At 45.3% G+C, this 25,860-nt stretch overlaps 1 protein-coding gene and 1 pseudogene across 1 annotated transcript in view; one reads left to right on the top strand and one right to left on the bottom strand.

Moving 5' to 3' along the window:
• LOC135397931 (uncharacterized) overlaps positions 1-25,860 on the top strand; it is a 265,815-nt gene that overhangs the window by 156,737 nt on the left and 83,218 nt on the right. The window lies entirely within an intron of this gene.
• Positions 11,434-13,558, bottom strand: LOC135397447 (uncharacterized; annotated as a pseudogene).

Genomic DNA, 25,860 nt, shown 5'->3' with positions numbered 1-25,860 from the left:
GTCGTATGGGCTCAGAATTAAAGGTTACCCTCAGCACCCTGCGCTGCCCTGTGTGGAGGGCACACATTCCGAACGTCTGTTCATGAATAAACCGAATGCCATACCTGTATACAGTATCCGGCTCCAACATGATGTAGAGCACTATACTTTTACGCGGAGCTACAATCTACCCCCGCTACAGTCCCCACAAATGCTCCCTCCTTGGCGAACACCCTTGGCACATGACACTTCATTAACCAAATTTAACAAACAAGAGAGACCTGCTGTGGAAAAACAGCAAGAATTTGAGGTCCTCAAATAAGGCTTCGGTGAACACACTGATATTTACACGGATGCCTCAAAAACTAGTACAGGAGTACGCCATGATTTCAGGAACATGTATAAAATCGCATTCTTTGAGCAGTGTTCTGACAATTTTCAGCGCAGAAATGTATGCGATTATTGTTGCACTAAATCATACTGTAGAAACACGGATAACGTCGTCTGTTATATACACAGACTCACTAAGTTCCATTCATGCCATTTGTAACATCAGGCCACACAAAAATCTTTCAGTCAGACGTGCGCAGCACATAGCAAATGTCATACATGAGAAGGGGTACAGTTTGAAACTTTGTTGGGTACCCAGCCATGTCGGTATAAGCGGCAACGAGAAAGCTGACCGTGCAGCTCTTGCTGCCCATGGTCATGACACCACTCCTTTTGAAATCCCTCTTCCTGATCTACTGCTGGATTTGAGAAGGGTCATCAGCAGGAAGTGGCAAACTTTCTGGTCTGGCCAAACAGATAACAAATTGCACACAGTTAAACCTCAAATTGGAGCCCCAGTTCAAGTATTTAAAAACCGGCTCCACGAGATTTTGTCAAGTCGGTTAAGGTTGGGTCACACACTTTTGACCCATGGGTACCTTTTGCGAGGAGAGGAAGCACCTGAGTGTGCACACTGTGGCGCCGACCTTTCCATTTTGCATATGCTCATTAGGTGCCCTTCTTTTATGACACATCGCCAACGTCATTTCCATATCTTCTACATGTACTGTATCCCCCTTCACCCCGCATTATTACTAGGGGATGAAGCTCTCATCCCTTTCGAGGACGTTTTCCTATTTTTAAGAGATGTAGGCATCGTGAATGAATTGTAATATCTTAGTTATCGCATTTTATATGGTGACTTACACACCTATCGAACCAACTCCTTTTAATTCCTTTGATTTTAAACAAATCAGTCTGTTTTTAAACTAAATTTGTTTTAAATAACACCACAGTTCTGGCGCATTATGATCCTAGTTGTCGCTGCGCCACAAAACTCCCAATCATCATCATCATCATCATAATGACCGTCGGCGGTCATAAAACACTGTATGACACTGTTTGAAGCAGTGGTAGTCCCATAAAATCGATTCATGGCGCATATCACGAAAATAGTCAGGAATGTCATATTGACCATCGGTAGTCATGAACCACTGTATGACACTGTTTGAAGCAGCCGTAGTCCCATAAAATCGATTCATGGCGCATATCATGAAAATAGTCATGAAATGTCATATTGACCGTTGGTAGTCAGAAACTACTGTATGACCCTGTCTGAAGCAGCGGTAGTCCCATAAAATGGATTCATAGCACATAACATGAAAATAGTCATGGAATGTCATAATGATCGTCGGTAGTTATAAAAAACTGTATGGCACTGTTTGAAGCAGCAAGAGTCCCATAAAATTGATTCATGACACATATCATGAAATGTCATAATGACAAAAAGCAGTGATAAAACACCGCATGACACTGCAAAATCCAGGGGTTGTTGGACCAGTCATGACACATTGGCAAAATCATGAAAGCCTCATCATGACATGACTGAATACACACTGAATACATTTACACGTGTTGCTTGGATTAAATTAGGTAGCGCTTGGATTGACCAATGGATTAAAATGAGCGGGAAAACCTGTAGATAGCACGCCCTGCTCGATGGCTTGCTGTCATCCAATGTATACTACTAACTAGAATAAAGCACCGATGAACGCGCACTGAGTGAGTTCCAGGTATTTTGTTGTTCGTCGTGGAATAGAAAGATGAATAGAACATTAAAGGCAAGCGAGTTGTTGTATCTACGTGGACGGTATTGTTTCCTCGAGCTTGAGGAGTTAGTGGGGACCTGTCCGGTTGTGCTTTGTGTCCCCGCCACCTCCTCAAGCTTAAAAAAAACGATACCGTCCGCGAATATATTGTGTTATAATTCTGTGTTACTACTGCGAAGCAATTTGTGACTATGAGCGGCGTACAGACGTGGACAGATAGAGATAGGAAAGCAGGAAGTAGAGGGGACATGAGGATTAGTGTGCGTCCTGGGTCGACTTCCGGGGTATCTGTGCGGACATTTGCATAGTCCGCGGACAATTGCATTTCCAAAGTCTGCCGAAAAACCCAGGGAAACCTGAGATAGCACTGCCGGTGCTGCAATTTGAACCCGTGTCACCTCCCAGTCTCTACGTCGAAAGCGATCATCCTAACCACTATGCCACGCGAGCCGGTAATCTTGCCAGTAACGAAGGTCGCGATTGTATCTGATTACGCCAAAGTCTCATTACAACCGATGTCTCATGATGGACAATAATCCTTTAATTCCTAAGTGTCTCATTACGGTCAAAATCTCAGTTCAGAGAAAGGTGTCTTTTACAGCTAAAGATGCCTCGTTACGAAAAAGATACAGACATGCAAGTACAAGTCAAAACGTTGTCATGTTTATTGCAACGTCGGTAGCCATAAGGGCACACTGCATGGCTTATATACCTTGTTGAATGCATATTCACACCGGGCTGCAACATGGCATGGTATCATATTATGGTCCGAGAGCAGTGTGGCTCACAGTAGACATATATGCATATATGTATTTTGAGACACACACTATCAGAGCATAATGCAGCATATTGTGTAATGTGTTCACCATGAAGTATTCCTGATGTTGTTGTGAGGCCCGCTGGTATATAAAGTTTAGAATGAGACGAATATTGGCTTTGTTGTGACTTTTTTGGATAATCCAACAGACACTGGCCAAGAACACCTTTGTCACCCGACCTCGATTTATTTCCGTTGGCCTTGCAATGTTACAGATTTTGCTTCTGAAATAAGTAATATCCCAAGCAGCCGGCCAATATTGGTCCAATATTGGACCGATATGGGCAAGCCCATTTTACACCAATATTGCCAATATATATGTGATAACGCCAACGGGGAGTCCGTGTAATCATAAAGCATTATTTGGTTTAATATCCACCACTGATATTACTTCTCTCTGCTTTTTGCTTTTTCATTTCTGTAGATCTCATTGATCCACGTTGCATAGGATTAAAAAAACAACACTGCATCGCCCCAAAAACGAAGAACGGCTGCTACGCCCGTCTTGCTGAAGGACACAGGCAGTCGTCTTGCCAACTAAGATGGGACAAGCGAAAGCTTGCCCACATCACATTTAAAAAATAGTACTGCTCTCACCCTAAAACCCAAGAGCAGAATCAACTAATGCTAGGCAGGCAGTCCCACGGAACTGCCAATGCCAAACATTCGTCAGAAGCCTTCATTGGGATCGCAACTGTCTATGAACCATAAATTTCCAACCCCCTCCGAGAGTACAAAGGAGCGAAATACTTTCGTGACCGTGACGGACATACGCCAGAGCAACTCACACTGCTTGCAGTAACTTGAAAGCACCTAACTTTACAGAAGAGCCATCCCTTTCTATCAAACATTGTGTTTTGTACTTGACCTGCCGCAATTCCGTTATCAATAGAGGAACCAGCGAAATTTTAGCCCGTACGAAACGTCCGATCCGACTGTCGCGCATGTGCATTAGTTGTAGGACGCGTGATTTCGCTCATACGACCACGCTCGCTGTCAGTCGGTTCGACCGATTGGCATTGGCATCGCGAATCAAGATGGCGGCTGCTTCCAGAAAGCGGAAAGTTGAGTTGTCGAGTTCTAGTGAATGTTACAATGGGATTGCTACGTACCTTGACTGTTTCGAACAATGTCCACCATTTGCGGGGAGCTGTTGTATGGAACGACGTATTGAATTGGGCATTTCACACGCTTCAACGTCCAATCTTACTGTGCTGCTTGGGCATTTGTGCAACACGGGTACGCATCATTTTCTGTATTTTCAGTCAATATGGGGTGTACACGGGCAATACAGGGCACATATTGCCAGGATTTTCCCAATATTGGCTCAAACTGGGCAATAATTATTTATTTATTGAATATTTGTCTTACAAGAGCAGCATTCAGGGACACCCTCTCTGAAACCCGCATTGACCTGATAGCAGAGGACTACACAAAGAAGGTAAGTTTACAGGGTGGTGCGTGAGTAGGTGAGGAGGAACAGATTTGGGCAGGGAGAGGAGGACATATGTGAGGCGAACAATTCCCTTTTCGCGCCCCGGCCTGATAACAACACCGATAACACGCCCGGGAACATTCGCATAAGATGAAGAATAAGACGTGATGTATAACTGTGGGAACGAGCATGCGACTTTCCAGATAACGGGAGATTGCCGGATGAAATTGGCAGGTTGGCGCCTGTTATAGCCTTCTGGACAACAAATTGACTAAATGCGAGTTCTAAGGGTGCAGCAAGGACAGCAGCTACGGTCCGCAGACGACACACAGACTACGTAATTTTATGATGATACCGTCAGTATCAAGTTGTTATCAAGAGTTATTACGAGCTAAAATAGAGGAAACTGACAATATGGCGCCAGTGAGTGCCACTTGGGCGACGATTTGGCAAAATGTCTGAAGTATATAGATTAGGCTGGTTGGTGTAAATCCAAAAGCGACCAAAGAACAAACACGAAACAACAACAGGGCGACTTGTGTGTGATCTTGTCTTATGTTTGTTATTTGGTCGCTTGAAAATGAACGATTTGACCAAACGCTACTTCGCAGGCTCTAGTAAGGGAAACAGGTATAGGCCGCGGAGCGGCGCGGACTGATAGCTATTAAGCATGGATATGCAGACTACGCAATTAAATGATGACATCTTCGATATCAGGTTTATATCCAGAGTTATTACTAAATGAAATGTAAGATACGGACAATCTGGCGTCTGCGAGTGCTATGGCGATGCGAGTGGTAGCGTCAGCGAGTGGCAATGATTTGATCAAATGCGATTTCGTTGGACCAGAGATTTTGGAGCAGAACTAAATAGCAGAATCGAAGGCGTGTATATTCCAGCAGTGGGTAGGAATACAGAAGGTCACCGACACACGAGGCGGTGAAGAGGTAGAGAGCACTGAATGAATTATTTTAGTGTATTTACAATACTGTTTACCCATACTTGGAGGTACAGTCGCAGGTGGATAGGTCACACGGCAATTTACAACGACACAAGAACAGACAATTACAACAGATGTTGCAGTTTCTAACTTAAAGTCCCATGTCAGATTTTGCCTTCCGCAGGTAGGAAAATTCGATTGGCTGAAGTGTGGGAAAGGAAAATCAGTGACGAAACCAAAATAACATCAAAATTAGCTTTTTTCTGGGGGTTCATTTTGAAACTCGTTCGGTGGTGTGTTATCGCATCTCTGAATGGCAATGCACGTCTGCCGCCCCCCGCCTGGAGAGGAAACATTTCCGTGACGTGACCCAGTGGGTAAAAAATATTTATACCGGGGCGACATTCGTCCCTTACAACTACTAATATAGGGTGCATCGGATGCACCGTACGGATCTTGTTGTATTCATTTTTTTTATTGCGTGCTAGCGCCGTGAAGTAACTGCGGCTATGAGCGACGTACAGACGTCGACAGATGTTTGTTGTATTCAGTAGTATAGTTATGCGTGGAAAATGTAAGGTGCTCCAAAAATAAATTGCATAGCAACCAGCGAGTTTAGATCAGCTTGAAACGAAACAACAATAACGCGGTTTGATGGTGCGACCCGTTCCTGCAATCCCAGCCTATACCTTTCAACTTGATCTCCAATGTTTATTGTAGATCTCCAATAACCAGTTGTATGGATCCATGGTATGAAGACTGGCATGGGATTGAGTATAGCCTGTATAGGGGAGTAGAAACTGGAACAGGGTAGAATATCGCCGGTGGCGATTAGACACCCCAACGTCAAAAATAAAGTTGTTCATAAGCAGATTTGGAGATAATGCTAAACAAGTGCTACGCGCCCTCGAGTACATTATTTATCGCTTAAGATGAAGCAATGCGTAGATCAGGGTAATCAGGGCTCTCACACACGCGGGCCGCATGTGCACGACTTGCAGTCAGCTATTCTGTGTCCCGAGGTCTCTTGCCCACTAAATGGAGTGAAGCTGCCCCCCCCCCACACACACACCAATAACGAAGAATTCGGAATGAAACCAGGTTTTCAGGAATTGTTTTTACCCTTGCTCGATGTAGTGCTGCTCCTGCCGACGTTAGGAAGTACATTCACATTCAAGCAGTTCTTGTGACTCATGAACCTCAACAAGTAGTTATAGCGACTTGGTCTGAACGTGCATTTTGATAAACTACACTGTAAGTATATAGATGGGTAGAAATCCAGCGAACCGGTAGAGATGTAGGAAGGGAGTTGCCTCAGGACAGAAGCCGCCGATATTTCGAACAGAGACTGTTCTTCTTCTGGGCACCGTCCTCATCATTGGCATGGTATTTAAAGGGTTAGGTGTGACGTGTTTAAAGGTTCATGCGAATTGTGGGTCAACAGCCCGGAGGGAAGAAAGGTTCCGTACGGGCGGCCGGAGTGAATGGCTGCTTTGTTAGAGTGTGGAGGGGATTATGTGAACGTAGTGATCTAGGCCACAGACCGGTTACAGAAAAATGGAAGGTTCACGAACACGTGGACGAAAGGGGACAACAGGCAAGAATTGGCAAGCATAGCGAAAGATAAGGAGGTTAGTGGTTACGTGGGGAAAATTCCAGAACGAGCAAACGTTTTTTTTTATTTAAATATTTGTAATACAAAGTTGTGGCATGAAATAAAGAAAGTAGAAAGCAGTGGCCATGCAGAACATAACAGATGATAATGGGGGTAGAAGGGAAAAGCATATTTTATTTGTGAAGTGTTTCCAGGGTGCCTTGTGATTTGTTGATACCGGACGGATGAAGAGCGTTGAACTTGTATATGAGATAAGTCTCCCTATCACGTCTGTCACGTGTGGATCTAAACCTGGTTTCTAGAATATATAGTTTAATGTTGTCAAAATTGTGACCAGGAACGTTAAAGTGTTCGGCGACTGCTTTGGGGAGTTTGTTGGACGTGTCGGTTCTGTGTCCGGTAAGGCGGTTGTTCATTCGTTGGCCGGTTTCACCAATGTATTGCATAGAGCAGTCGCCGCATTCAATGCAGTATATGACATTGGAGCTTGAGCACCGCAAACACGCCAGAACACACGTTGGCATCAAAGGGGACCACAGCGACCACTGCACCCACGCATACACACGCGGCAAACGACAACACTCCAAACACAATCCGCACACACACAAAGTTCACGCAAACTGTGACACGGAAAACCACAAGCACGCAAACACAGACAGATGACATCGAGGAACACAGCGAGCCTCCACAGCCACTGACCCCACAGCCACCGACCCCACAGACACGACGCACGCGCACATCACGCAGAAAACACCGTTGACTATCTAATCACCAGCCTACCATGCAGTCAACGAACTTTCTACGAATGCGAAAACTCATGGAGAAACGTAGCCGATACCTACATCATCTACGGATCTACACCCACCACCTGGCTCACAACACAGTACCTAAAGGCCTCACCCCTAAAACAGTTTCTGCATTAGGAAAACTGACACCTGAACTGGAGCTAGAGTGGGCATCAGCCCTTAACAACACAGCCCGTACGTTTCTAGAAATATTAAAGAAACAGTGCCACACGCAACTCGCTACGATCCAGGCCCATATGAACAATATCAGTCTCACCGACGCGGAGGCAAACGCTCTCGAACTACACATTCAACAACTCAACCGCGAGCTAGCTAACAAGGAACACTCAAAACTAGGAAAACCTAATTCCAACAACGACACGGATACCGCACCCACTAACATGACACACGCAGCAGCCGAACAAATCATTTCCAGCACCACAACCACAACTCTCCGCAACATCGCTGAGCCACCCCGAGAAAACGCTGACGCAAGCACCGTAATAGATATATCACGCTCACTAACCAGGGACGAACTACAAGTCCTCTCTAGAGGGTTAACATTCTGCCCTACACTCAATTCTCAATTCTGTTAACGAATACGAAATCCACAAAGACATATCAGACTTTGCGAGACGGCTACGCCTTAGAGAATTCTTCGCTCATACAACACAGGAAAACAACAACGACCTCCGACTACCATCAACCTGGACACCAAATCACGGCCGAGAACCCGCATTAGACCTGTACATTAAACAAGTAAGCAACGACATCCTTCGCGGTATTTCCCAAAGCTCGCGTGGTCACAACCTCACTAAAACACAGCGTGACATCATCAAAGCGCTAGCTGACAGAGATGATATCATTATCAAGCCCGCAGATAAGGGTGGGAGTATCGTCATCTGGCCCACAGCTAAATATATTTCTGAAGCTCATAGGCAACTCAACAATACGCAACACTACCTCAAACTGGACCATGACCCAACAAAGGAGTACACGGCGCTAATAACCCATATCATACAGGACCTCCACGAACGAAAGCTCATCACACGTGAGGACCTCAGATATCTCACCCCATCAAACACAGGCGCAGGTCGTTTCTATTTACTGCCCAAAATCCACAAGGTACACGCCAACGAGCTCTATAGACCAGTTTACCCGCGTGACGTCACGCCTTTGCGGCGGCGCTGCTGTCGGCCTGCGCCGGGTTAGTGTGGGCAAAACAACCGCTGTTTTCAATTGCGTTCTTCGAAGTTTTTGGCGAAAGTGACCATGCCTCAAAGCTGTGTAGCTTTTGGGTGCATATCGCGGTGGAAGAAAGGTGGCGGGATTACGTTTCACCAGTTTCCACGCAACCCGGAGAGAAAAAAGCGTTGGATAGCTGCCATAAGACGAAAAGACTGGGCACCAGCGAAAGATGACAGAGTCTGCAGCAGCCATTTTCAAAAGTGTGAGTTTCTATCGATTAGTTAACACACAAATCAGTTTGTGCAAATACTTATGTGAGAGAACAGTGCGGTAAATGTCAGGCGAATGGAGTTGATGTTTTTGGAAGTGTATTGTGTGCTTCAGAAGCGGACAGTGTAAACCTGGTTTGTCAAATTGCAGGTCGTCCATCTAACGATCCCCTTGATGTGGACTACGTGCCTTCGAAGTTCTGCTTTAAGAAGGACAACGGTGCGCTAGCGGGGAACCGCTACGCACGTGCCAAGGCACGTGAAGACAGAAAGTCACACACCTCGCGACTAGCCCTTGTTGAGCAGCACGAAGGTGCGTGGTGGTTGATGATTAGTGTCACTAACAGTGCAGAGTTGGATCATACTGTTTTGCTGGTTTAATTAATTGTTCTGAAGTTCCTACATTTTTAAATTAATTAGTGGACTGTGCTCCAGTATAATTTCTGTATATTTGTTACACACCTCGAAATTATATGTGATCAAATGATTACACAAGCGTAGTAGTACAGCAATTACAAATGCAGAAGTAGTTAAATAGACCTTGCTTTTCAGGCTCCTCAACAAATGCTGAATGTGCATCAGAAGACTTGGCAGACGGATCTTTCTGGGATGCCTTGGGAGTAGTTGGTGAGACCTGTGTTCCAACTGGCACTCTGGGCACCGATCAAGGCACACAAACAGATATTCTGGTCACGCCACCATGTTTCATCTGTGGTAAGTGTATTGTACGAACACGTTTAGTACTTGCTTGTGTGTCAGAGGTTATTTGAATGCCATTATGTAATCAAGCGTCTGAAAGTTTGTTGCTGCTTCTATTTAGTTTGAGTGTAGTGAATTGACCTAAAAGTTCAGATTGTTCTCCTCATAATATTTCTTTTTTTTTTCCTTTCAGAACCCCTGCATAAGGAGCCTTCGAAGCGATGTGCACAGTTGGAACGCGAGAACGATCATCTGCTGAAAAAGGTGGAAATACTGGAGGCAACGCAACGCGCAACCAGCACTAACCCTTCTGCATCACAGCTGACAGATGGCTCGGTACAGTTCTACACAGGCTTACAGAACTTACTGCTGTTCAACTTCATTGTAGAGCTTGTGCAACCTGTTGCTGCATATGTGCCTCAACAACTGACTGTTGCTGACGCAGTGTTTGCAGTGCTCATGAAGTTGAGACTTGCGCTGCTGAATGAAGACTTGGGACACAGGTTTGGCGTTTCCCGGGCACAGTGAGCAAGGTGATGACAGCCTACATCCCTCTTCTTGCCCAACACCTGAAACGGTTCATCATTTGGCCAGCAAGGGACGACACGCTCAGGACCCTGCCCACCAGCATCCGGAGGAAATACCCTGCCTGCAGGGTGATCATTGACTGTTCAGAGTGCCGCATTGAACGGCCACTGGGGTTTGTCACACGGTCTCAATCGTACTCTAACTACAAGGGCTGTAATACGATGAAATTTCTGGTAGGAATTACACCACGCGGGGCAATTAGTTTTCTGTCAAAGTGCTGGGCAGGCAGGGCATCAGACAAGGAGATAATTTTGAAATCAGGATTCCTTGACAAACTCGAGGATGGAGATATTGTTCTTGCCGACAGGGGTTTCCTCGTCAAGGATGACATTGCTCAAAAGGGGGCATGTGTGATTGTACCTCCTTTTACACGAGGGAAGCCACAATTGGACTGCCAAGAGGCAGAAGAGGCACGCCGTATTTCACGAGTGCGCATTCATGTGGAGCGTGCCATAGGACGCATGAAGGTGTATCGCATTCTAAGGGACCGACTTCCCATAAGCTTGCTTCCACACACCACAAACATAGTAGTAATCTGTGCTTCCCTCACAAACCTGAGGAGAAAACTAATGTAGGAGTTCACTCCTGCTTCTTTTGTGTTTTCACTATTTTTTTGCTGCGTCTCCAGTGTCACCCATGTATGTCAGACTGTGCGTGTATATGTCTGCCTATGCCTTGTCATTTTTTCGTCTCTGGTCTTACTGTCATGCATTCTACTCAGCAGTTCACATCCTGGGCATTCTTTCGATCATACAGTGCATTCTTGACTAACTTCTTTTGGTACTAACATCAAGTTGCACACTGTTTGCAAAATTCACAAGATGTATTTTCCCACACGCATGTTGCAGAATATTGTCAACGATTACAAGGTTGTGCAGAAAACTATTTACAAAGCTTAGACATAATTACTGACATATGCATACATGGAATAAAAAGAGGAAGCTCAAGTTATGTACATATCTACATACTTATATTTACAATAACTCTGGAATGCTTTCAAGAAATGCTTTCAAATGCTTTCAAATGCAAACAAATGCTTTCCAGAAATATTGTGCTTTAGCAAGCAAGCCTTGCACGAATGGCTTGTTGTTTGTTACAACATTTATGATAACACGGTGAAGGTCATGCGAGTGGCTTAACGTGGGAGCACCTGCATCTAATTCCCTTGGGGCAACAGGGCTCCACACAACAAAGTGAGCTACTTCTTTCTGACAGACATGGAGCTGAGTTTGGACTTGCGTATAGTACTTATGAGTCTCACTGAGGATGCAATTCTCATTAAGAAATTTAGCAGCTGATGCATCAGTTCTGCCATCGCGTAGTGTCCACGGACACTTAATCTCCAGGACACCGTCACCATGGCAGCTGCAACTCCAAAGTCCGTCTGGGGTACTCCAATGAACGAATCCTATTATGTGTTAAAAAATAATTCTGTTGTTATGGACTCTTCACTTCATGCCCAAGCTTCATGCATAACAATTTGGGTCAGCTGTTGAGACTCCAGTCTATCGCACCTTTGCGTCAATGACAAACCCAATATCATAGATCTTGAAGTCCTTGTGGCGTGTCTCCATGAATGACTTGTAAGCATTTCTTGCAATCATTTCGTGGTCTTGCCCCCACTGCATTTGCTTTGTGGTGATGGCAGGGACTCTCTGGAGGATTGTGTCAACTATACCTCTAGGAGTTGTGGTTAGCTTTCGTGCCTTGACCTAAATTACACAAACATTATTTTCATTCTTCAGTTTTATGTGCATTACACATTTCATGCGCAACATTGTTCGGGTCAACTGAGACTTAAATGTGGCAAGTTACTTGCCCTATGCATTATGGATGCTGTAATTCTTCCGTATCTTGCCTCCTTCCACAGGTGGCTTGAAGACTGCTGCCTAGTTGACTTCTCAATCCTTTCGATTTCAGTGATAGGCACGAACAGGTCGTGCATTAGTGTCTCGCAACTGGAACCAGATTTTGCGGCATTCCTGAAAATAGAGCACATGAAGTGTAATAGAAAATGACACGCGAGGCCTTGCATACAATGCTTGAGGTCATTACGTGTCTTCACAAGGATTTCAATTCAATTTAACTACCTCAAAAATGTGTAGCACTCTTCATCTTCTGAAGCGGAATCCGTATCATCAGGGTCCATCTTTGGCACGGACCTTAGGACAACTGCAGCTGGATTGATCTCTCTCAGTCTTTTAAATATGTGCGCATCAGCAGGATTATAAAGCTCAGAAGTGTTGTCAGGCTCTTTTGGAATTGATTTCCTTGGTTTTAGAGGTTTGCTGAGGTTCATCTCATCAAGGGGTACCATAGTTGACTGCAAGAACGTAAAATGCAGTTCATTGTGCAACTAAATAAGAAAACAAATATGACTACCTTCTTGTTAACTTTTGAGCTCCAGGCACATGGAAGAGATGTACATGATGCACCTTCTGCAAGGCTGCGGCTTGTGCACTCGACGGCGAACAAAAGGGCAGCTACGTGGCTGCACACTTCTGTTAAACTGTGAACAAATGTAGAACACAAAAACGACCTTCACTCATAGGTAATCAAATCACGGGAACACGCCACTTCCCATTTTGACGAACGTTACCCATAGTGAACGATAATACGCAGTCAGAAATCATGTCTCACCCCGCTTTGCATGTGCAGTGACCGGCGCGTACTTGGCCCGTTGCAGAGTTCAAACACACTCACGCCCTGTGGGGATCGCCAGTAACTCTCTGCGACGGCACAATCTTAGCTTTCACAAAACAGACTCCAGATCCACGAGGCTCTCGTGTTTTACACTCCCTTACGAAACCTGCTTTGCAAAAGCGTGCAAATTGAGGACCGCAAGCAACCAAAATTGGGCTGTTTCAGAATGCATATAACAACAAGTAACTTACCAGAAGTAAAGTAATTGTAGGCCTCTAATGACTTGTATGCTTGTACAGTGTCCGCAGTAAACTGACCTGGAGATAAAATTAAGTAAACGACGATACTGGTGATCGTCGGCGGCGGCATGGTGCGCGGCTCTGACGTCCAGTCGTTTTCGTGAACGGCGTACGGATCTTCGTGTTGAACACCGTTAATATGCAACTTCTCCTTGTAGCGACACTTGTCATGGTCCTTCAGTGCATTAAAATAATCCGACATCATGTGAATTCAATGATTAACTGCCGTAGATACAAGCGGCACACCTCCAAAACGTGCCCATGTCACAGCGCAACAGCTGGAGAGACGCTTGTTTTGCCCACACCAACCCCGCGCATGCGCAGGTGGCGCTACTTGATTGTAAACAGTAAAGTGGTCTATACAGCTGACATCCCCGGCAGGCCAATTGTATCTAATAACAACACACCAACAGAAAGACTCTCGAAATTCCTGGACCATAACCATATTCCGACAACACTGCCATCGCATGTACAAGACACACCCCACCTCCTCAGAATAATCAGAGATATAAACAACACTCGTACGTTTGGTAGGGACGCAATACTAGCCACGCTGGATGTGACATCACTGTATACTAACATCCCACACAACGACGGAATCACAGCCCTCTGCAATACCCTTTCTACAACAAACACCAGAAAAGACACGGAAACCATACTCGCTCTAATGGACTTGGTCCTTAAACTGAACTACTTCGAGTTCAATGGCGAATACTACCTACAAGTAGACGGTACAAGTATGGGCACACCTGTTGCACCCACATACGCAAATATCTTCATGGGGTTCTTAGAAAACAAAGTTCTCAGCGCCCTCTCATTAAAACCCACGGTGTACCTTCGATACATCGATGATATACTGATAATATGGGAACACGGGGAACATGAATTTCAAAAGTTCGTAGATCTACTGAACACCGCGCATAGCAACATCAAGTTCACATCGCAACAGTCAACTCACCTAATTAACTTCCTCGACACCACAATATAACTAAACAACGGCAGCCTCATCACAACCCTGTACAAAAAGCCAACTGACAAACAACAATACCTTCACTTCAAGAGTCACCACCCGCGTCACTGTAAGGTTGGAATTCCTAATGGGCAGAGTGTAAGACTACGCAGAATTTGTTCAAACGACACAGATTACTCTGAGAAGCTCGACGAACTCTGCAGTACACTAGCCCAAAGGGCCTATCCAGACTCCCTCCTATCCGAATTCCGTCGCAAGGCACTCACAATCGATCGAGACGAGGTTCTGGAGAACCGAAAAAATCCTGACGCATGCCAAATAAGCTTCATCACAAGATATTCCAACGCACTTCCAAATCAAAGCCATTCTACAGAAGCACGAGCCTCTCCTCCAAAGCAGTGACCGACTTAGCAATATATTCACAAATCCCATACAGGTGACATACCGACGCGCGAAAAACCTGGTAGACTCCTTGGTCAATGCCAAAATCAGCAAAACGAGCAGCCCGTACACGGGAACACGACCCTGCAACCTCCCGCGCTCCAAAACATGCAAGCACGTTCAACACGCTAACTCCGTCAAAAACACTGCGAGCAATTACACCCACCCCGTTAACCACACATTCACATGCACAAGCTCCAATGTCATATACTGCATTGAATGCGGCGACTGCTCTATGCAATACATTGGTGAAACCGGCCAACGAATGAACAACCGCCTTACCGGACACAGAACCGACACGTCCAACAAACTCCCCAAAGCAGTCGCCGAACACTTTAACGTTCCTGGTCACAATTTTGACAACGTTAAACTATTCTAGAAACCGGGTTTAGATCCACACGTGACAGACGTGATAGGGAGTCTTATCTCATATACAAGTTCAACGCTCTTCATCCGTCCGGTATCAACAAATCAAAAGGCACCCTGGAAACACTTCACAAATAAAATATGCTTTTCCCTTCTACCCCCATTATCATCAGTTATGTTCTGCATGGCCACTGCTTTCTACTTTCTTTGTTTCATGCCACAACTTTGTATTACAAATATTAAAAAAAAAACGTTTGCTCGTTCTGGAATTTTCCCCACGTAACCACTAACCTCCTTATCTTTCACTATGCTTGCCAATTCTTCCCTGTTGTCCCGTTTCGTCCACGTGTTCGTGAACCTTCCATTTTTCTGTAACCGGTCTGTGGCCTAGATCACTACGTTCACATAATCCCCTCCACACTCTAACAAAGCAGCCATTCACTCCGGCCGTAGAAGCCCGTACGGAACCTTTCTTCCCTCCGCGTCCGGGCATGTTGACCCACAATTCGCATGAACCTTTAAACACGTCACACCTAACCCTTTAAATACCATGCCAATGATGAGGACGGTGCCCAGAAGAAGAACAGTCTCTGTTCGAAATATCGGCGGCTTCTGTCCTGAGGTAACTCGCTTCCTACACTGTAAGTAATATGATAATTGAGAAGCAATAGTAGAGGCAAGTGCAGAGAATGGCATCATCTTAATTATTACTCTAAGTTGATGGGCTTGCAGCATAGCAGCAGCCTCTTTGGATATCATGCGCGAAAAATTATACGGAGCACAGAGAGGCGTAGAGAAAAAAAAAAGGGAAAAAAAAAGAGATGGAGTAGTTCTGTACGAGGGTCATTGTGTGAAAAATTTTAATTATTTCTCTTTCCCTGATTTTTTTTCTTTTTCACGTTGAAAATGCAAGCACAATCAACAATACAGTGTGTAAACCGACAATTTCAGTACTCCTGAACGTTTGGATAATCGTTCATGAAGAACTTGAAACGTCTTTCAAATTTTCAGTGACTCATTTGGAAAAGAAGCTCATTTGTTTCTGTTGGTGTGTCAAGTGAAGTTTTTCATTGACAAATTGTATATGCGAATGCCTAATAACTATACCGCTCAGCTGTTTACGCTAAGGTACTTTGCTATAATTGCGGTCCTTTACAGGGGTTTCATTACCCCCACCCCCCAGGGATATGTTCACTCCCCCTGAATTCTTCCAACCACCTCCCTGTAATTCATGAGATTTCCTGATACAGCTTGGCCACCAATGCATATACCCATAGATATGTATCCATAAAGATATTCCCCCCTATGGCTCGCTCCACTCGAAATCACGCAGACATCTTATCACGCCGGGTACCGCATCTTGTCTTCTATGCGCATTGATGATAGTGCCAGCCGCAACAACAATGACAAAGAAGAAATTGTCGTTCCTCTTCGGTGCTGATACGAGTTGCGCAACGGACTAAAAGCTGATACCTTCCGTTCGAATTCAGCATGAGAGAGCCGCGACGATATGGCAAGGAAAAAAACTTGCCAAGATACGGGGCACAAAACTGAACCTGCACGGCAAATCGCCGGCAGTCCGAACATTTACACGGCAGCAGACACCTACGAGCACTGGTGCTAAAGTCTGAGGAAAAGACATCATAGATGAAAATACATATCCGTTACGAAGCCGTTTGAATTTCACTGTTCATGGTAATCAACCAATTTTTCTCGAAGTGCAGCACGCATAGAGAAGTCCATGATTCGCTTACACGTCTACCTGCAAGAAATGACCCACTGTCTCCTTCTGAAACATTGCATCACTTGCCAACTTCTTTGAGAAAAGTAAAAAGTAACCTTTCTACAACCCCGATGGTGGCAGGGGCAACCAAGGAATACACCACAAAATTCACTGGGGTATTCTGCATAGCAAAGCCATTATCAACGACTTATACTAGGCCCTTGTACTAGGATTTTAACAGTTGTGACCGCAAAATTTGGAAAAGGCGCCGGCAGAGCCCTCTAAAACGGGCAAGCCCTTTGTATCATGGTGCCAAAGGCATATTCGAGAAGGCTTATGCTATTGCCCTTCCCATTGGGATTGTAACGGAGGCGACCGCAAAATCCGTAAAAGACCGCAGCAGAGCCCTTTAGAACGGGCGAAACCAATCATGGCTCCAAATAGATATTATCAACGGCTTATGATGCTCTTTTACAGTGATTGCAACAGATGCGACAACAAAATTCGGAAAAGGCGGCAGCAAGGCCTTTTAAAACGGGCGACACTCCCTGTATCATGGAGCGAAAGAAAGAAGGTTATCAGTGGCTTGTGCAATGCTATTTTGCTGGAGTTATAACACAGGCGATCGCCAAATTCGGAAAAGTGGCAGCAGAGCCCTCTTAAACGAGCAAAACCCCTTTGCCCGTATTCACCAGTTCTATTGACCCACTGGTTTAGTGACGTTTGGTTTAAGTTGATCACGTGAGACTTTCGTCCGCCAATCACGAACAACCACCCCGGTGGTCTAACCCGTCTGCCTATGAGGCCCATGGCGACCTCCATGGAGTTTGTGTGCGCAGCGCATAGGCCTAATCTACAGTTCGCCGGAAATTTTTCGGAGAAATTCAGGTAACTTTTGATTTGTAAAGCTACTAGAAGTGTTCGTAAGGCGGACGTTCTCACACTGAAATCAATATTTGCCCTGAATGCCTCATTTCGTTCGCCGTTCACACGGGTTAAACCTGGCGGTCTAGCGACGGTCTAATTCCCATGTATTTACATAGGACAGGCTTAGACTAGGGGTGGAGGTAGTTTAAAGTCGGTCTAGCGCGGAGCAGCTGTGAATGAGCCTTTCGATAAACAACTGAAAAAATAGTTTTTGCTAGATGATGTTGCCTAGTTTTCAAGTCCAAATTGCACAAACTAAGCGAAAAGAACGGTGCAAGGAACTCGTGAGCGAAGTGAAGCGATGGAAGCTAACAGGAGATGGTGTATGGTTGTACGGCGCCGGCGCTGCACACAGCTGTTACATCCAGCGACAAAAACGACGCTGATTATCGGTGGTACAGCTCGTAAGTGCCTTTGTTTTACCTCACTACACTATATTGTATGTATTCCTGTTGGTTTTGTAGCGCCTCGTAGTGTGATGTTGGTGGGTTTGACGTATGGGGCTGGTGCATAATGCTTCGGTAATTGTGAATGACAATACGTGTGATTTCGCAAGTTTGATGCTTCTGCTGAACTACATGGAGGCCACAAAAGGGGGCTCTATGGAGCAGTTAACTCTCCATGTGCTTTTCAGCTACACAGGAGGATGCCACATGTAGCCCGCCTTGGAGGTGTTAGTAGAGTAACGTTCCAAAATAATAGTATTTTGAGCGTACCTGGCGGTATATGTTGGATGTCCCTGTGCATGACCGAGGAACGATATTTCAGGTCTGACTCTGGAAAAGGCACCATATGGAGAAAGCTCTAGATCTCCTTGAAGGCTTGATTTGCTTGTCAAGAATGCCAAATCGCTATGAGCATGTCCCTTTCCACAATTTTATACAGGTAAGATCTGCTTATGCTTATAAGGTTCAATGCAGGGTGCTGCTGTATATGTCGGTTGGGAGTAATTTTGACAAAAACGCATGCCATTAGGATATCAGACTTGGTTATTCGACAAGCGTACAGGAGGGAATATCCCGCAGCGATATACAAGGATATATTTCCAGCAGTGTTTTGTGCCGACAAATTTGTATGCACAAATTAGAGGCTCCGCAGCAGCATATAAACACAACAGCAGGGTGCAAAGCAGCCTCTGATGTAGTCAGGATGTCGATATACCACTGCCAGCAGCGTGCAAAATTGTGTCTCCTAAAACTTGCCGTATTAGGACATTATCCACAGAGAAGTGAAGGTCTCAAAATTGTATAAGGAAGCATATGAACTACATGTGTAGCTAAAATGTGTGCTCTACTGTTTCCAGCACACCACACCAGAAGGGGAGTGCAAATATGCCAACAACCAACATTTCCTCGACTATGATGCACTGTGACGTTGGAAAATATTCAAGGTGACAACTACTTGCTTTTAAGCTTATTTCTCATTTGCTAACAGTAGATGTGGTTTTATAGACTGCCTCAGCAAGAGGCAAAACACAAGAAACCTGTTAAAGGAAGCTACAGATTTTATCAGAGCAACATTCTTCTGGGATGTGATTACTGCCAATACATACCTGTGACCATGATTCACACTGTGTTCTCACAGCTGTGCCTGTACCTCGTGCTTTTGAATAGTTTCGTTGCATTAAATCAATAAAGCTTGTTATGCATTTCCACGTTAGTGTAGTTGTGAAGGGCACAATGGGATCCAATGGCACATGCAATGGGGAAAATAAATATTTCCTACATTGTGCTTGGAGACACAGCTCTATTGCATGTGACATGTTATATCGCAGCAGAGTGGAATTCTATTGGGCGGTTTAGAACGAAGAGCAGCAGTACTGTTGACATTCTTACTGGCACGAGAAGTACCAACACTGAGAGGTGGATATTACTGCTGTACATTTGGGCGTGGAGTGTGACCTGAGGTAGGAAAAGCAATTTCTTACAATAACACATACGGGATCATGAAAAAGAGGAACTGTTAAGGACGGACATGCAGTGTGCAAATGTACTGGTGAAAAGAGAATCACACAACACAATTACCAGTACTGTGAAATATGTGTACATCACAGGTGACGGTTGTTATTGTCATGCTGTTTTTCCACCTCGTAATGCAGTGTACAAGTAATTTGATAGGTCTGAAACGCAACAATGCTGAAGACTGACATATGTATTGTCTATGCTAAATCATAAGTATTATTATGATGTGAACACTGAACACTCAAACACAGAAAGAAACTGTGCGGTCACAGGAGGGCAGTCATTACTGTAAAAGCAGGATGGCGGACATCAACATGGGTACTAGTATGTCGTGCAAATGCAGCCGTCAATTTCCACACTGAACACTCAAACACAGAAAGAAACTGTTAAGCCACAGGAGGGCTGTCATGACTGTAAAAGCAGGATGGCGGACATCATATGGGTACTAGTCTGTCGTGCAAATGCAGCCGTCAATTTCCACACTGAACACTCAAACACAGAAAGAAACTGTGCGGTCACAGGAGGGCTGTCATTACTGTAAAAGCAGGATGGCGGACATCAACATGGGTACTAGTCTGTCGTGCAGATGCAGCCGTCAATTTCCACACTGAACACTCAAACACAGAAAGAAACTGTGCGGTCACAGGAGGGCTGTCATTACTGTAAAAGCAGGATGGCGGACATCAACATGGGTACTAGTATGTCGTGCAAATGCAGCCGTCAATTTCCACACTGAACACTCAAACACAGAAAGAAACTGTTAAGCCACAGGAGGGCTGTCATGACTGTAAAAGCAGGATGGCGGACATCAACATGGGTACTAGTCTGTCGTGCAGATGCAGCCGTCAATTTCCACACTGAACACTCAAACACAGAAAGAAACTGTGCGGTCACAGGAGGGCTGTCATTACTGTAAAAGCAGGATGGCGGACATCAACATGGGTACTAGTATGTCGTGCAAATGCAGCCGTCAATTTCCACACTGAACACTCAAACACAGAAAGAAACTGTTAAGCCACAGGAGGGCTGTCATGACTGTAAAAGCAGGATGGCGGACATCAACATGGGTACTAGTCTGTCGTGCAGATGCAGCCGTCAATTTCCACACTGAACACTCAAACACAGAAAGAAACTGTGCGGTCACAGGAGGGCTGTCATTACTGTAAAAGCAGGATGGCGGACATCAACATGGGTACTAGTATGTCGTGCAAATGCAGCCGTCAATTTCCACACTGAACACTCAAACACAGAAAGAAACTGTTAAGCCACAGGAGGGCTGTCATGACTGTAAAAGCAGGATGGCGGACATCAACATGGGTACTAGTCTGTCGTGCAGATGCAGCCGTCAATTTCCACACTGAACACTCAAACACAGAAAGAAACTGTGCGGTCACAGGAGGGCTGTCATTACTGTAAAAGCAGGATGGCGGACATCAACATGGGTACTAGTATGTCGTGCAAATGCAGCCGTCAATTTCCACACTGAACACTCAAACACAGAAAGAAACTGTTAAGCCACAGGAGGGCTGTCATGACTGTAAAAGCAGGATGGCGGACATCAACATGGGTACTAGTCTGTCGTGCAAATGCAGCCGTCAATTTCCACACTGAACACTCAAACACAGAAAGAAACTGTGCGGTCACAGGAGGGCTGTCATTACTGTAAAAGCAGGATGGCGGACATCAACATGGGTACTAGTCTGTCGTGCAGATGCAGCCGTCAATTTCCACACTGAACACTCAAACACAGAAAGAAACTGTGCGGTCACAGGAGGGCTGTCATTACTGTAAAAGCAGGATGGCGGACATCAACATGGGTACTAGTCTGTCGTGCAGATGCAGCCGTCAATTTCCACACTGAACACTCAAACACAGAAAGAAACTGTGCGGTCACAGGAGGGCTGTCATTACTGTAAAAGCAGGATGGCGGACATCAACATGGGTACTAGTCTGTCGTGCAGATGCAGCCGTCAATTTCCACACTGAACACTCAAACACAGAAAGAAACTGTGCGGTCACAGGAGGGCTGTCATTACTGTAAAATCAGGATGGCGGACATCAACATGGGTACTAGTCTGTCGTGCAAATGCAGCCGTCAATTTCCACACTGAACACTCAAACACAGAAAGAAACTGTGCGGTCACAGGAGGGCTGTCATTACTGTAAAATCAGGATGGCGGACATCAACATGGGTACTAGTCTGTCGTGCAAATGCAGCCGTCAATTTCCACACTGAACACTCAAACACAGAAAGAAACTGTGCGGTCACAGGAGGGCTGTCATTACTGTAAAAGCAGGATGGCAGACATCAACATGGGTACTAGTCTGTCGTGCAGATGCAGCCGTCAATTTCCACACTGAACACTCAAACACAGAAAGAAACTGTGCGGTCACAGGAGGGCTGTCATTACTGTAAAATCAGGATGGCGGACATCAACATGGGTACTAGTCTGTCGTGCAAATGCAGCCGTCAATTTCCACACTGAACACTCAAACACAGAAAGAAACTGTGCGGTCACAGGAGGGCTGTCATTACTGTAAAATCAGGATGGCGGACATCAACATGGGTACTAGTATGTCGTGCAAATGCAGCCGTCAATTTCCACACTGAACACTCAAACACAGAAAGAAACTGTGCGGTCACAGGAGGGCTGTCATTACTGTAAAATCAGGATGGCGGACATCAACATGGGTACTAGTCTGTCGTGCAAATGCAGCCGTCAATTTCCACACTGAACACTCAAACACAGAAAGAAACTGTGCGGTCACAGGAGGGCTGTCATTACTGTAAAATCAGGATGGCGGACATCAACATTGGTACTAGTCTGTCGTGCAAATGCAGCCGTCAATTTCCACACTGAACACTCAAACACAGAAAGAAACTGTGCGGTCACAGGAGGGCTGTCATTACTGTAAAATCAGGATGGCGGACATCAACATGGGTACTAGTCTGTCGTGCAAATGCAGCCGTCAATTTCCACACTGAACACTCAAACACAGAAAGAAACTGTGCGGTCACAGGAGGGCTGTCATTACTGTAAAATCAGGATGGCGGACATCAACATTGGTACTAGTCTGTCGTGCAAATGCAGCCGTCAATTTCCACACTGAACACTCAAACACAGAAAGAAACTGTGCGGTCACAGGAGGGCTGTCATTACTGTAAAATCAGGATGGCGGACATCAAGATGGGTACTAGTCTGTCGTGCAAATGCAGCCGTCAATTTCCACACTGAACACTCAAACACAGAAAGAAACTGTGCGGTCACAGGAGGGCTGTCATTACTGTAAAATCAGGATGGCGGACATCAACATTGGTACTAGTCTGTCGTGCAAATGCAGCCGTCAATTTCCACACTGAACACTCAAACACAGAAAGAAACTGTGCGGTCACAGGAGGGCTGTCATTACTGTAAAATCAGGATGGCGGACATCAACATGGGTACTAGTCTGTCGTGCAAATGCAGCCGTCAATTTCCACACTGAACACTCAAACACAGAAAGAAACTGTGCGGTCACAGGAGGGCTGTCATTACTGTAAAATCAGGATGGCGGACATCAACATTGGTACTAGTCTGTCGTGCAAATGCAGCCGTCAATTTCCACACTGAACACTCAAACACAGAAAGAAACTGTGCGGTCACAGGAGGGCTGTCATTACTGTAAAATCAGGATGGCGGACATCAACATGGGTACTAGTCTGTCGTGCAAATGCAGCCGTCAATTTCCACACTGAACACTCAAACACAGAAAGAAACTGTGCGGTCACAGGATGGCTGTCATTACTGTAAAATCAGGATGGCGGACATCAACATTGGTACTAGTCTGTCGTGCAAATGCAGCCGTCAATTTCCACACTGAACACTCAAACACAGAAAGAAACTGTGCGGTCACAGGAGGGCTGTCATTACTGTAAAATCAGGATGGCGGACATCAACATGGGTACTAGTCTGTCGTGCAAATGCAGCCGTCAATTTCCACACTGAACACTCAAACACAGAAAGAAACTGTGCGGTCACAGGAGGGCTGTCATTACTGTAAAATCAGGATGGCGGACATCAACATGGGTACTAGTCTGTCGTGCAAATGCAGCCGTCAATTTCCACACTGAACACTCAAACACAGAAAGAAACTGTGCGGTCACAGGAGGGCTGTCATTACTGTAAAATCAGGATGGCGGACATCAACATTGGTACTAGTCTGTCGTGCAAATGCAGCCGTCAATTTCCACACTGAACACTCAAACACAGAAAGAAACTGTGCGGTCACAGGAGGGCTGTCATTACTGTAAAATCAGGATGGCGGACATCAACATGGGTACTAGTCTGTCGTGCAAATGCAGCCGTCAATTTCCACACTGAACACTCAAACACAGAAAGAAACTGTGCGGTCACAGGAGGGCTGTCATTACTGTAAAATCAGGATGGCGGACATCAACATTGGTACTAGTCTGTCGTGCAAATGCAGCCGTCAATTTCCACACTGAACACTCAAACACAGAAAGAAACTGTGCGGTCACAGGAGGGCTGTCATTACTGCAAAAGCAGGATGGCAGACATCCACATGGGTACCTGTCTGTCATGCAAATGCAGCTGTCTACAACAATGTCCTCTACAACAGCAGTGTCGTCAGTAATGTACAAAAAGAAATCACTCTACTGGTATATGTATATACAATGTTGAATGGACATATATAAAAATGTGTGCATGCATGCTGCGATTAGAGGAAAAATAAATCGCTAGTTGTAAATGCAGAATACATTGTTTGTGAGCATGGCTGTTTGCCGTTGTCAAGTGAAGTAAAATGTTTGAACACAGAAAGAAACTGCAGTCGCATGTGAGCTGTCGACAGTGTAAGAGGCACACATAAAAACTATACTGTCACATGGCAATGTCGAGGAATATACATGTTGAGGAATATATGTGTGATATGAATACAGATAGGTACATGGTGATAGTAGATACATGGTCATAATAGATACATGGTCATTAATAATTAAAATATCTTTCAATGACACTAGAACGGAATGTCCTTCCACTTCCAATGGGAGGAACTTCATATTCTTCTGTGTCTGACGTGTCTGCCGCTGGAGGGTGGACGCAGCATCATCATCAGAGGCGCTGTCGTCTTCAGTGCTTGAGGCATCGTCGGCTTCCTCACCTGAAAAAGTTTGCCTTTTAGTGGAATGTTCCTGGACTGCATGTTTAGTGTGACTCACGTTCATATGTCTTTCCAATGTTATGAAGGACACATGCAGCAGCGATGACGGCCTTTGTTGTCTGTAGGCTCATCTCAAGCTTTCTGATGAGGCAGCGGAATTTATTTTTGAGCTGACCAATCACGCGCTCAATGAGTTGCCTTGTGCGACGGTGAGCATTATTATATCGCTCTTCAGCTTCTGTGCGTGGTCTGAGCAGTGGTCAGGAGGTGCTCACTCGTCGCGTAGCCGTTGTCCCCGAGGAGAACTCCATCTATTGCCTGTTTGCAATGCAAGAATTTTGTTCACAGCTTATTGAAATAGCTCACTACTACAGCAGTCGAGAGACTTACACCAGAGGAAAATTTTCTGTGGAGCTCTGACTCTTCCCATATCCTTTAGTCACGTGCACTGCCCCGCCACCGAGCAACAAGATTTGTGATGTACTCTTCGGCATCACGCACCAGCTGGAAGTGAGAGACAAACCCAGTTACACCAAGAACATATGGTTCATGCGTATTGACATCAGCTTCTGGAACCTGTCAACCAAAGTGGAGAGAAGTTTTACATGTGTGCAGTTTTGCCACCACCGTGCCCCGGCCTATTATAAGTATGTATAAATTTTTAGGGAGATTGAGTATAGTGACATGTCAGACATGCACCTCTAGAGAACTGTACTGTGCTGTACTGAACTGAAATACTGCTTGTTTTCCTCAGCACATAACCGTGTTGCTAGCCATGCCGGTTCAGCACAACACTTGCATCATTGCACACTGCTACTCCGCAGAATAACATACCTGCGCATTTAAGGAGTGATATCCTTTCCTGTTGACATACATCTGTGCAGTCGGTCCGCCAGGGCTCTTAGTCCGCACATGGGTGCCATCTATAACACCCAAGGTCAATGGGAAGCTAAATC

Source organism: Ornithodoros turicata, chromosome 6, assembly GCF_037126465.1.
Source record: "Ornithodoros turicata isolate Travis chromosome 6, ASM3712646v1, whole genome shotgun sequence".
Classification (NCBI taxonomy): domain Eukaryota; kingdom Metazoa; phylum Arthropoda; class Arachnida; order Ixodida; family Argasidae; genus Ornithodoros; species Ornithodoros turicata.
The sequence above is the reverse complement of the archived record's forward strand: the minus strand, read 5'-3'. Positions and strand labels throughout refer to the sequence as shown.